The following is a 13,093-nucleotide window of genomic DNA, read 5'->3' on the forward strand; positions in this document are numbered from 1 at the left end:
CTCCCTATAGTGTGGGTTGGTGCTAGACACCAGTCTGACCCACGGAATGGGAGTTATTTCATCCATCTTTCCTCCATCCTTCCAAAAACCACATATCTACACAAGGAAAAATTTAATACATCTAGGAATTTTTTTTTAATTACAAGCTTTTTAAAGAGATGAATGTGGCCAAAGTTTTACACAATTGAAAATAAAGTAAAACAGACGGCATGTGTTTAAACCTGAGTTTATCAGGCATGGCAGGAAGTTGCAGGAGAGAGAGGCAGTGACCCAAGCCAGTGCACTTGATGTTCATGGACATATATTTTTTTTAAATAATAAATTAAAACATTTTAAATAGAAGCATAAATTGAGTTGTTTGTTGGCGCTGAGATACTGCCCACTGTGAAACAAAGCTTTGACTAGTTTTTTGTTTGTTTGTTTGTTTACTTTCTTCAGGGGGGAGGGGGGCAAGTTTGGGTAGGAAAGAAAGCATAAATGAACGTGACCCTGAGGTGAAGAGGTATATGAACAGCCTTTGCAATGTACAAAAAGAAAAAAAAAACAAAAAACAACAAAAAAAAATAGAGCAAGTGAAACCAAAAATGATGTTCTTGGTGTTTTTCTATAATGTAGTCTTGTTAGCTTTTTTGTTACTGTAACAATGCTGATCTCGAACTGTACCAAAATACATGGAGACTAACAAACAGAACCACATGGAACTTTCAAACTGAAAAAAGAAAATTTGTCACAAAAACTTTGTTGTCATAGTTAAGTTGATTGTAGATGGTAATTGAATATACTCCTTTGAAAATATTTCATCAAGTATGTTTCCTGCTCATTGTGATACATTAAAAAAAAAATATGAGCAAAAGTTCCTGTCTCTGTTACCAGATTTGTGCACATGCATGTGTGTGTGTGCAGGAGAGAGAGGCTGATGATGGCTGGCAAAGTATAAATGTGAATACCTTGAGGTTGTATGTGCAGGGAGTACTTATCCCAAGGTACAAACGGATGTACACAAGCCCTTTAGTGTTTCTAAAGACGCTTGTATTTCCCATCTCCTGGGGCTCATGAATGTCAGAAGTTTGGGCCATGATGCTGTCTGCGTTACTTCATTGGGAGGGGGAACGCCTGATATCTTGGACGATATTTGGCCCCAGAGTGCCCTAATAGCAACTAGATTTTTAATTCAAATATTTATATGAAAGTTTTCGATGCTTGACACAATTGCAGGCAAAAAAGTTTTACTGATAGCCATGAGAAAGGTAGGTTCAACTTTTTTGAAATGGGAATTGGATCTAGTGTTTATGACAGAAAGATATGAACGGTAAGTTGAACTAAGTGGATAACTGACTACATTTACCTGTCCTAGCAAAAGACTTTTCTAAACCTCTGTTAGAGCAGAATTTGAGAGGCCCAGTCTGCACAACAGCAGTATCAGTAATGTAATGTCTGCATACAAGAGATGATTCAGTCCTCTTACAAAAACCCTCCCCTACCACAGCAAATGCTTGAACTTCATTCATAAGGAATGCCTCCAAGATCAGGCCTGAAGACCTTCTATTCATCTCTAATTTATAGCCACAGCTAATAAATACTTTGAAAACTTTAGCGGGTGGGCCTGGATGACATTGCAGACTGGCTATGTCCTTGCAAGGTCTACAGCACCTGCCCTCCGTCAAAAGGAGTATTTTCTTCCCCAGGAGTTGAGCTACAAAATCCTCTTCTATTGGCTCAGCCAGCCATTTTTCTTAGTTTCTGCAGCAGGCATTCAAAAAGTAGTGACCCTATTAACTCAAAACTTAAAAGAATTCCACAACTGACACTGGCATTACTAGTGCTCAGGGAGGAAAGGTGGTTCCCTGGCCAGCACTGGAACCTCTATGCCAAACAGGTATTGTCACTGTCCCTAATGAAATCCAATCTTTCCCCAAGCGTTGCACCTTTCTTTTCGGTGTTCCTGCAGAAGTGGATGGCTTCGATCTCGGTATGTTTTCTTGGCACCCAGTTAACGCTGCTGACCTCTCTTCCCACCCTGTGGAAAGGTACAGTGGGATAAAACTTGTTCAGGCCCAAAGCCACGTCTGCCTTTCTAAACTATAATTATTTTAGGATCTGGCAGGATTGCATTGAAACATTTTAAATGGAACTAGTTTTGCAGAGAGGTTTTGCTGCTTCAGCTCTTTGGAGGAAGGTGACTACAATTCAAATTCTCCTACAGATAAATTTCTAACAAGAAAATAATAAGAAAAAACTTTATTGATGGTTGAGCCCTTTGTATCAGAGAATCTCTGAACACCAAAATTACATTAAGGAAGGGCTGGGTAAAAGACCTGAAGCTCTTTCTGTTACTGGAAAATCTGTTTTACTTAAGGGAAAAGAAGTCTTCCAATCTGGCTTCAGTATCATCCTCATATGGATGAATTAATGGCTTTCTCTCCCTTGGAAAATGAAATGGCAACATCTGAAAATGGCAGATATGTGTTAGGTAGCTGTTTCTAATTCTGCTTTAAAGAAACATCTGTAGCGCCTAACCCCTCCCTGTTACAGACTAATGACCTTCCAAACCTTACTTTTAACAAGTTTAGACTTTAAGTTACAAGAGCACATGCAGTTTGAGAGTCAAGTTGAAGGATGAGAATTTTGCACCTGCTGCTCTGCTCTGCAGCCTTAATTACAGCAGGACAGATGTGCTCACTCAGCCTCTGTACATTACTGCTGGGGATGAAACAGCCAAGGTTCTGGAAAAACTTGCAAAGAAATTAGTGCTCTCAGAACCACTGAGGAAGAGGCAGTTTTCCATTCCTTACTTCATGATGAAGGTAGGTATTTTCCTTCCTCCTTCTTGTTTCATTCTTTTCTTAAACTAGAGGCATCTGTTTTTAGGATGTCCTAGTCAGTAAGCTTGGGTTCCTCTGAATCTGTCTTCTTGAGTTTTTAAATTACAAGCAACATAAATAAATTTACTTTTGATCCTTTATGTATGCTCACTTCTTATTCTATGTAGAAGAGATGAACAAAGAGGCTATTTAATCAAACTTTTCAATCCCTTATTAACATGGGAATGAAAAATCTCAGATAAACTTTTAATTTTGGGCCAAGATCCCTTGGCCTGAGAAGTGAGTGCTGAGCAGTAACTAATAGTAACAATGGAGAAAGGCAGCGGTGGCTATTCTCTACCTCTGCAATGTTCACAGCTTTTTTTTTAACACCATTCTTCCTTGCCTTCCTACTCAATACACCACTCTCCTGCGCCCCTCACACATTGCTGCTCTTTTAATTCCTGTGTATGCCTTACATTTGCATAACACCTGTAAAAATATTTTGTAAAATTACATACTTCTTGTTTGTTCCTCAAATGATCTGTAAGGTAGACAAGGTGGGTGACATTTATCCCCAGTATTCAGGATAGTGAGGTAATGAGGGGAGAAGGCACTAATCAGGTGTTTAGCCTTCATCCAGTGCTCTTCCCCCATCACACTGTTTCTTGAGAGACTACAGAAGAGTGAGAGTGGGGGCTCCAGAGTCAGACCGATAGGGTTCAAATTCTGGCTCCATCATGGTGACCTTGATTTAGCTATTTATTCCCACTGTGAAATGAGGGTAACGGTACCTGCTTCATAGGGTTGTGAATTTTAAATAAATTAATATACGTAAAATGCTTAGGACACCACCTGGTACATACTAAGTGCTAAAAATTGGCTGTTACTATGAGTCATTATGACTTCTCCATGTCTCCTTTCTGTAGGCCCCTTGGAACTGCTGCTTTCTAACCCTGGCTTTCCTTCACAGAGGTTTGGGAACTGCAGCTGTAAAGTTAAGTGCCCTCAAGCCTCTGTCATACGTTTATTTCTGACCTTTTCCTGTCTATATATATCTCAGAGTGTGCAGAGATCCTTTAGGAGGTTTCTGCTCACGAGCTGTACAGGAGTATGGTATAGGAGTTTGGGTTATAGTATTTCAATGCCCACCAGTAGTAATTAATTTGGACATGAGGAAAAGATGGCTTGTAGTTTGCTTTTGTTTCCAAGACAATATGTATGTCTGCTTCACCATGCCTTGAAAGATGAGCCGCTTAGATGTATGGGGTTACAGAATAGGGAAAACAGAATATGCTGTGACAGTTTGCCCACTACCTGATTTGAGGTGGTTCAGATGTACAAGTTGAGAAGTGTAGCATCTGAAATGAGACTCCGCATTAATTAATTGTAGGTGAAACAAAATTGAAAGGGGAACACATGCAAAAGAATGCAGCAAGAGGATCTCTTCACCCCTAGACCCAGGAAGAGGTTTTTAAAATACTATTATTGGAGTAAGCTGCAAAATAAATATTTAAAAGACACATGGGAAAAAAATGGGTAAAAACTAAATCAGCAGAGAGAAAAGACTCAATTAGAGTGTTTCTATGATAGCCTCTGCACGTTAAGAACTCATCAGGCTTTAGGATACAGGCTTTAGGAGGCCCTATCTGTGAACTTTGTCTATTTTTAATCAGAACAATGATGGCCTTAGAAAGAAAGTTGCCAGTATTGATATCAGAGGGCTAGTAAAGGCCTCTTTACTAGAGAATGACTGGTGGGTGATTTTTCTTTTTCTCTGAGGATAACAACCCATAAATGTAGCTTTGTCATACTGCCTGTAGATAGGACATCGTCATACAGTGTCTTTGTTTGTTACATGGTTGTAAGTTTGACACTTTGAATAGTTAGCAAAGTGTGATTTGTATTCAGCTTATTTTTTTTTTCTTTGAGTACTTTAAAGGTAGTGCTCCACTGGTGCCTCATTTGCATGGTTTCCAGTAACAAATCTGCTATCATCCTTATTTTTTATGTATTTTTTTCTCTAGTTGCTTTTAATTTTCTCTTTATCACTAGTTTTATCACATCACAATTTCATTATGATGTGCTTTGGTATAGTTTCATTCATGTTTCTTGTGCTTATGGTTTGTTGAGTTCTTGGATCTGTGGGGAATTACTTTTCATCAAAATTGGAAGTTTTTCAGCCATTATTTTTCAAACACATTTTGTCTGCCCCTTCTCCCTTCACTTCCCCTGCCACCACCCCCACCCCGCCCCCAAAGGGATGCCAATTATATAGGTATTAGGCCACTTGAAGTTAACCCATTGCTTACTGATGCTCTAAGTTTTTCATTTGTTTGTTTGGTTTCTTGTTTGTTTGCTTACTCTTCTCTCTGTGTGTTTCCTTTTGGATAGTTTCCAATGCCATACCCTCAAGTCCACTAATATTTTCTTCTAATCTGCCATTAATCCCATCCAGTGTATTTTTTCAACTCAGATATTAAAGTTTTTATCTTTAGAAGTTTAATTTGGGTTTTCAAAGTATCTTTCATGCCTCTCCTTAAATTTTGAACATATGAAAAACAGTTACAATAATTGTTTACCATCATCCTCTGCTAATTCTAACATCTGTGTAAATTCTGTATCAGTTTCAGTTGATTGTTCTCATTAAGGCTATTGTCTTTCTGCCGGTTTGTATGCCTGCCAATCTTTGATTGGCTACTAGACATTGTAAATTTTACCTTGTTGGGTCCTGGATATTTTTGTATTCCTATAAATTTCCTTAAGCTTTGTTCTGGGATGCACTTAAGTTATTTGGAAATATTGTGATCCCTCTGGGTCTTGTTTTTGTTTCAAGCAGGACCAGAGCACTATTTACTCTAGAGCTAATTATTCGCCACTACTGCAGAATGATTGTGCTGATGCTCTACTCAAATGTCCCATGAACTGTTCCCCATCTTGTGTGAGCATCAAGTATTGTTCCCTTTTATGCTTTCGGTTCTTTCCAGGGCCAAAAGTAATTGGTACTTTTCTGAATACTTATGAGGGACCCCGTGAAGATCTCCAGGTTTTCATCTTTACTGTGGCAGTTTGTCCTAACAATTCTAGCTGCTTTGGTCTCCCTAGACTCAGCTTTATCTCAACTCAGGGAGTCTGCTGGGCTTCACTCAGGTTCCTCACCCTGTGCTGTGGCCTGGAAACTCTTTCAAGGCAATAAGGTGGGATAATCATAGGGCTCACCTTGTTTGTTTCTCATCTCTCTGGGATCACTGTCCTTCACTGTGTGATGTCTAGTACCTTGAAAACCATTCTTTCATATATTTTGTTCTGTATTTTTTTGTTGTTTCAGCTGGGGGGGTACATCTGGTCTCTATTATTCCATCTCTGCTAGAAGCTGAAATCAAATTTATTTTTTAGATATATGTGGTAAGAGTCCTGCATACCTTTCCAAAGTGCTGGCAACACTTACGAAATTTCCCAAAAGGTTTGAACACAGGAACCTGACGTCCCCAGCTGACTTCTCTGGACATAAGGTGCTGATTGATCTCTTAAGATTAAGGTTGCAACTAATTCATCCTTTTGCTTACAATGATCAGAGGTGAAAGAAAGGTAGGCAAACATATGAATTCTTCTAGCCACCTTTTTTGCTTTGCCATAATGCCACAGAGTGGGAAAACCATCTCTTAGGTTTTGAAGTTGTAAGCCAGCCCAGAAATATGAGGGAGCAGATGTATGACTGACCCTAAAACAATATATTAGCTCTTTCCCCTTAACTACAAGAGTTATCACTATTCCTAAAGTTATTCTAGCCTTTGTTAAAAAAAACACATTTCAATGTCTTCCTTCACACAGATAATTTTACAGGCTAACCAAATGTGGCTCAAAGAAATCCACTGATTTCAAAGTATAGCTCTCACTCTGATGTGAATTCACTGCACTGAGTAATACAAAGTTACTCAGTTAGACCCCAGCAGATGTTAGTCATTTTGGCTAAACCTAAATAATGTCTTCTGTATGTTTATTTATTTTGCAAAACTTAGTTCCCACTTAAATTGGGCATACAATACGTCCATGATAAGTGAAATTCTTAAAGTGTTAACTCATTACCTGCTTTCATAACTCAGTATTTGTTCCAGGCTACCTTTCTCACTATACTTATCTGTGGATAATCTGTTACACCAAAACCAGCCTACCTTCCAAACACAACCTGTACTTTCCCCTCTACCTTTACAGTCTTATCTAATATCATTTATTCCATGACATTTACTCTCATCATATCTTCCCAATCCCTTTTCTGATTCCTTACAGTGGCACATGAAATATCTTGTTTGGCAGTGATTCATGCATGTGTCTTATCCTTAGGTAGCCTAATAAACTGAGTTGAATGTTCATGTAACTGAGTAAATTAATTAAAGAATGAATGAAATAAAGGGTATTCACTCTCATCTTTATGCTAAGGGGGGAAAGGTCTTAAGTGAATGAATGGGTATACATGGAATTATATAAAATTAGGATGGAACGGTTAAAAATATTTTTAGTCCCCAAATCCTCTGTAAAGTAGAAGGAGAGAGACATTTTTCAGTAAGCAGAGGACTAATAGAGAATCGAAATCAATTTAAAAATTAAATTGGACAGATTAAAAACTATGCTAGGTAAACATTTTATTTAGATTAAAAACTATGCTAGGTAAACATTTTATTTTTAAGGGAGAAAATAATTACAATAAAAAACAGTCTAGATATTTGGAAGTACCAGACAAAATCCTTTACAGCTGTCCCCAAGTTAAAGGGTGGTGTTAAATACTATTTGAAAGGAGTTACATGGTTATGTTTTTCTAATTAAAATAGAAATGTTTGTAGAATATTTGAAAGCTAGGCCTTACCCTAAACTTAGAAAAAATACCAGAATATAACCCTAATAGAGAGTTAGATAATTATGAAGTCTAAAATCTGCCTTCAGTCTTTACTAGCTGGTGGATTAGGGGAAGAAAAGATACGTGGATTTTTTTTTTTTTTAAATAGAGACATGGTGTCACTATGTTGCCCAGGCTTGTCTCAAACTCCTGGTCTCAGGCAACCCTCCCGCCTCAGCCTCCCAAAGTGCTGAGGTTACTGTGCTCAGCCACATGAAAAATTTTTATGACTTTTCTATCTGTAAAATCTCATACCAATAAAATTTCCATGTCATGTATAAATGCAATAGAAAGAAATTGAGTACAGAAAAGAGAGATGCAGACTTCTTGAGCTCCATTTAGTGGAGCTACATGATCTGGAAAACTACAAGAGTTTTTCATACTCCAATTGTGGGAACAGGGGGCTCGGGGCAAGGCAAGGGATCTCTGGTAAGATCTGAAAGGGATGAAATTGAAGTTCCCTTTTAGGACAAAACCCCACAGTAAGAAGAAACTACAGGCAAGAGAATTCAAATTGAGCAAGATAGGGGCATGAGGGACTGAAGATAAAACAAAGGGAGGGGAAGAGACCAAGAATCCTCGGAGAATGAGGCCATGTTCTTGAATGCTTCATGAAAACAACATAAAGCTAGCAGGACCACTGGAGCTGTGAAGCTAAAAAAGTTATCCCAACCTATCTGTTCTTCCTAAAATTCAGAAAACTAGTTACACATGAAAATGACCAACAGAAAAGGACTGTTGTTGAATTCCATAAAAATTTATTATAAGAAAAAATGGTAAAGAGCAGAATAACCTTCTTGCAGTTAATGAAAGACATGCCCTTAAAATAGATAAGTTATATAGCCAAATATTTCAAAATGAGCCAATGAAAAAGTTTTTAAAAGATAAAAGATATGAAAGAACAGCATCAGAATTAGAAAAATCTACAAAATTATCATTTTTCTTGAATCCATCAGAGAGCTGAGGTTAGATAACAATGAAGAAAACTGAATTCCAAAAAGGAGCAAGCCCTTTCAGGAAGAAAGAAGACTGAAGACTCACAACTATCTTACCTTTAGCACAGCATAGGAGAAAGGGCCACTCTAAAAACCTATAAGAAATCAAGTACAAAAGTGACAAAATGTTAATGACTAACTAAAGGCTAGTTCAGTATGGAATACCTAGGATGAGGGTGGGGACAGACATAGATGAGTGAGTTTAGCATTCACTTGCTATGGGCCTCTACCAGGCCTACTGGAGGTGATCAGCTAATGTTAGGAAACAAGCATTAAGCACAGCCTGTTTCAGAGGACCTTCACCCTTACAAAGCAAAAGCACTGGAGGAAGGGATAGCTAACCCTACTGCCCCATGGACACAGGCAAAAGACACTTTGTGGCGGGGAAAGAGGGTAGAAGGAAAAAAACCCTACACCCCTGGGGCAGGGGCAAGAGCAGGAAAAGTTCATGGGTACAGGATCCTACACCAATACACATCAGATATCTGCTACCACTAAGGGAGAAGCAGAAAACTCTTGCCCGATACCAACAACTCAGAGTAGAGTTTGCTGCTATGGGGAGGAGGAGCAGGAACATGGAGAAAGTCCTTTTGGGAAAACGCTTGCCCAACACCAACAACTCAGAGTAGCGTTTGCTGCTATGGAGAGGAGGAGCAGGAACACGGAGAAAGCCCACTGCCAAGCCCTTTTGCCAGGGCCTGCCTAAGATGGACGCTAGACCTGGATCACCAAGAATACCCCCTTCCTGCTCCTACCATGAACCTAACACTGAGTGAGAAAAACCCACTCTATGATACCCAAGCCTCCACCTGAAACACATGGCAACAACAGCCCACAATTAGAGGATGTGAAGTCTATGGTATACTGAGGTTACTCTTCTTGATTTATTGACTCAATATCCTAACAAACAAAAAGCATGTCCCTATCTGGGCATAAATACTATTTACCTTACTCTCTACTGTTCTACACACAATGTTATAAAAAAGCAGCAACCAAACATCATGTCACTATCTATGGAAAAATATAACATTAGCCAGGCATAGTGGCTCATACCTGTAATCTCAGCACTTTGGGAGGCCAAGGTGAGAGGACGGCTTGAGCCCAGGAGTTTCAGACCAGTCTGGACCACATAGCAAGACCTTGTCTCAACCAATTTTTTTTTTTTTTTTTAGTTAGCCAGTAATGGTGGCATACACCTGAAGTCCAAGCTACTTGGGGGGCTAAGGTGGGACGATCATTTGAGCCTGGGTGGGGGGGCGCCCAAGGCTACAGTGAGCTGTGATTGGGCTACTGTACTCCAGCCTAGGCAACAGAGCAAGATCCTGTCTCTAGATCCAACTATCAATTCCTAAAGTGTTACAGGCTGAATTCTGTCTCCCTTCACTCCCCACCCCAAATTCAGATGTTGAAGTCCTAGGAATGTGACTGTATTTGGAGCTAGGGTATTTAAAGAGGTAAACTTAAATGAGCTTATTGAAGTGGGCCCTAATCCAACATGACTTATAAGAAGAAATAAGGACACAGACAGGCCCAGCGGTAAGACCACATGAAGACACCACAAGACGACAGCCATCTATAAGCCAAGAAAAGAGGCCTTCAGAAGGGCCAACATCTTGATTGTGGACTTCCAGCTTCCAGAATTGTGAAGAAATAAACTTCTGTTAATTCTTCCAGTCTATGATATTTGTTTTGGCAGCCCTAGAAAACTAATACGAAAGTTATATAGAGAATAGAGGAACACATTAAACTATAGGACAGGGATGCAATAAACCAAAAGTAGACTGTGGGAAACTCTCTATATTAAACAAAGAGATTTCTTTTTCAAATAAATTGCAAGGAGACTGAAGGCATTGGAAGGAAAAAGCTTATGCATTAAAATATACCTAAAAACCATATTTTAAAAAACAATGGCAATGTAAATATAATTGGATCCTGATTCAAACTATATATTTTTTAAAGTTATGATATTTAAGACAATTAGAAATTTGATCATGACTAGAAATTTCATAATATTAAGAAAGCATCATTAAAGGAAAAAGGAGTAGTATGAAATTTAAAGTCCAGGGCCCCTACAAAAGAGGATTCTAATAGGAGACACCTTACACAATAAACTAGGACCAAAAGAGGCTACAACCTTGAGGTAGCCTCAAGGGGTAATCCATAGATAGAACAGGCCTCATCCAGATTGACAGTCTGAGTTCAAATTCACTAGGAAATCCGTGGAATCTCAAGATTTAAAGTTGGTTTTCTGGACTGATAGTAGCCACAGTTACCTGACACAGCAAATATAAAGCTTCACTAGCAGAAGGTACATTCATTATATACCTAAAATTATCTCTACAAATAATTTTCAAAAACACAGTATTGTGTCTGGAATTTATTCCTTCTGGTGGGTTCTTGGTCTTGCTAACTTAAAGAATGAAGCCACGGACCCTCGTGTTGACTGTTACAGTTCTTAAAGATGGTGTGTCCGGAATTTGTTCCTTCAGATGTTCAGATGTGTCTGGAGTTTCTTCCTTCTGGTGAGTTCGTGGTCTCGCTGACTTCAGCAATGAAGCCGCAGACCTTTGCAGTGAGTGTTACAGCTCTTAAAGGTGGTGCATCCGGAGTTGTTTGTTACTCCCAGAGGGTTCGTGGTCTCGCTGACTTCAGGAATGAAGCCACAGACCCTCGAGGTGAGTGTTACAGCTCATAAAGGTAGTATGGACCCAAAGAGTGAGCAGCAGCAAGATTTATTGTGAAGAGCAAAAGAACAAAGCTTCCACAGCGTGGAAGGGGACCTGAGCGGGTTGCCACTGCTGGCTCAGGTGGCCAGCTTTTATTCTCTTATTTGGCCCTGCCCACGTCCTGCTGATTGGTCCATTTTACAGACTGCTGATTGGTCCATTTTACAGAGTGCTGATTGCTGCGTTTACAATCCTTTAGCCAGACACAGAGCGCTGATTGGTGCATTTTTACAGTGCTGATTGGCGCATTTACAATCCTTTAGCTAGATACAGAGTGCTGACTGGTGCTTTTACAATTCTTTAGCTAGACACAGAGCACTGATTCGTGCGTTTACAATCCTTTAGCTAGGAAGAAAAGTTCTCCAAGTCTCAACTCGACCCAGGAAGTCCAGCTGGCTTCACCTCTCAGTATCAGCTCACAAAGATAAATAAAACACAAGGAAATTAGACTCCATGAGTGAGAAACAGGAGACAACAGAAATAGAGCCTTAATGACTTAGATGTTCAAATGATCAAATGCAGAGAATGAAATGACTATGCTGAATATACTTGAAGAAATTTTAAAAAGAGCTTGGGGATGTAGTCACTGGACAAGAAAGTAACATTCAAATGACAAAAATACAATAACTAAAACTAAGGACTCAATGAATTTAACAGTGGACTGGGCATAGTTAAACAATTAATGAATCAGAAAACAGATCAGAAGAATTTACCTAAAATGCAGAACATAGAGAGAAAAAGATAGAAAATACAGATGAAACGGTAAGAGATATAAAGCACATGGTGAGAGGGTCTGACATATATTCAGTCAGTGTCCCAGATGGAGAAGAGAAAGACAATGGTAAGAGCCAGTATTTGAAGAGATAACAGCTGAGAATTTTCTAGAAATATTGAAAGACACAAATCCAGAGATTCAAAGTACAATGGAAAGTAGAAGAAGAAAAGGGAAGTAAAGAAAATAATTATATAGGCCAGGCACGGTGGCTCGTGCCTGTAATCCCATACTTTGCAAGGCTGAGGCAGGTGGATCACTTGAGGTCAGGAGTTCGAGACCGGCCTGGCCAACATGGCAAAACCCCATCTCTACTGAAAATACAGAAATTAGCCAGGCATGTTAGCACATGCCTGTAATCCCAGCTACTAAGTAAGCTGAGGCAGGAGAACCTAGGAGGCGGAGGTTGCAGTGAGCTGAGATCTTGCTACTGCACTCCAGCCTGGGCAATAGATCAAGAGTCCATCTCCAAAAAAAAAAAAAAAAATTACAAAAAAGAAAACAAAAGAATTATACATATCATAGTGAGGATGCAGAAAACTGAGGCCAAAGTAGGCATAGAAAGCAGACTTGTTACCTTCAAAGAAATAGCTTTTAGATAGTCAATTGGTTATGCAACACAAACAATGGAAGCCAGAGGACAGTAGAATAATATCTCCAATATGCTCTAATAAAATAACTACCAACATAGAATCCTATACCCAGAAAAGGATAATTTTAGAATAAAGGCAAAATAAACATATTTTTAAATGAACAAAAACAGAGTTTGCCACTTGTAGACTGATTAAAGAATGTACTTCAATTAGAAGGAAAATGATCCTAGACAGAAGATCTGATACAAAAAAGACATGAACATTTTATAAATATTGAAACTGTATACAGGCAAATCTAAATGAATACATATAGTA

The 13,093-nt window shown here is 39.0% G+C and overlaps 1 long non-coding RNA gene across 1 annotated transcript in view; it reads right to left on the minus strand.

The window, feature by feature from the left end:
- LOC134760431 (uncharacterized) overlaps positions 1-13,093 on the minus strand; it is a 148,771-nt gene that overhangs the window by 29,525 nt on the left and 106,153 nt on the right. The gene's annotated exons all lie outside the window — the stretch shown is intronic.

Source organism: Pongo abelii, chromosome 18 (genome assembly GCF_028885655.2).
Source record: "Pongo abelii isolate AG06213 chromosome 18, NHGRI_mPonAbe1-v2.0_pri, whole genome shotgun sequence".
Lineage (NCBI taxonomy): Eukaryota > Metazoa > Chordata > Mammalia > Primates > Hominidae > Pongo > Pongo abelii.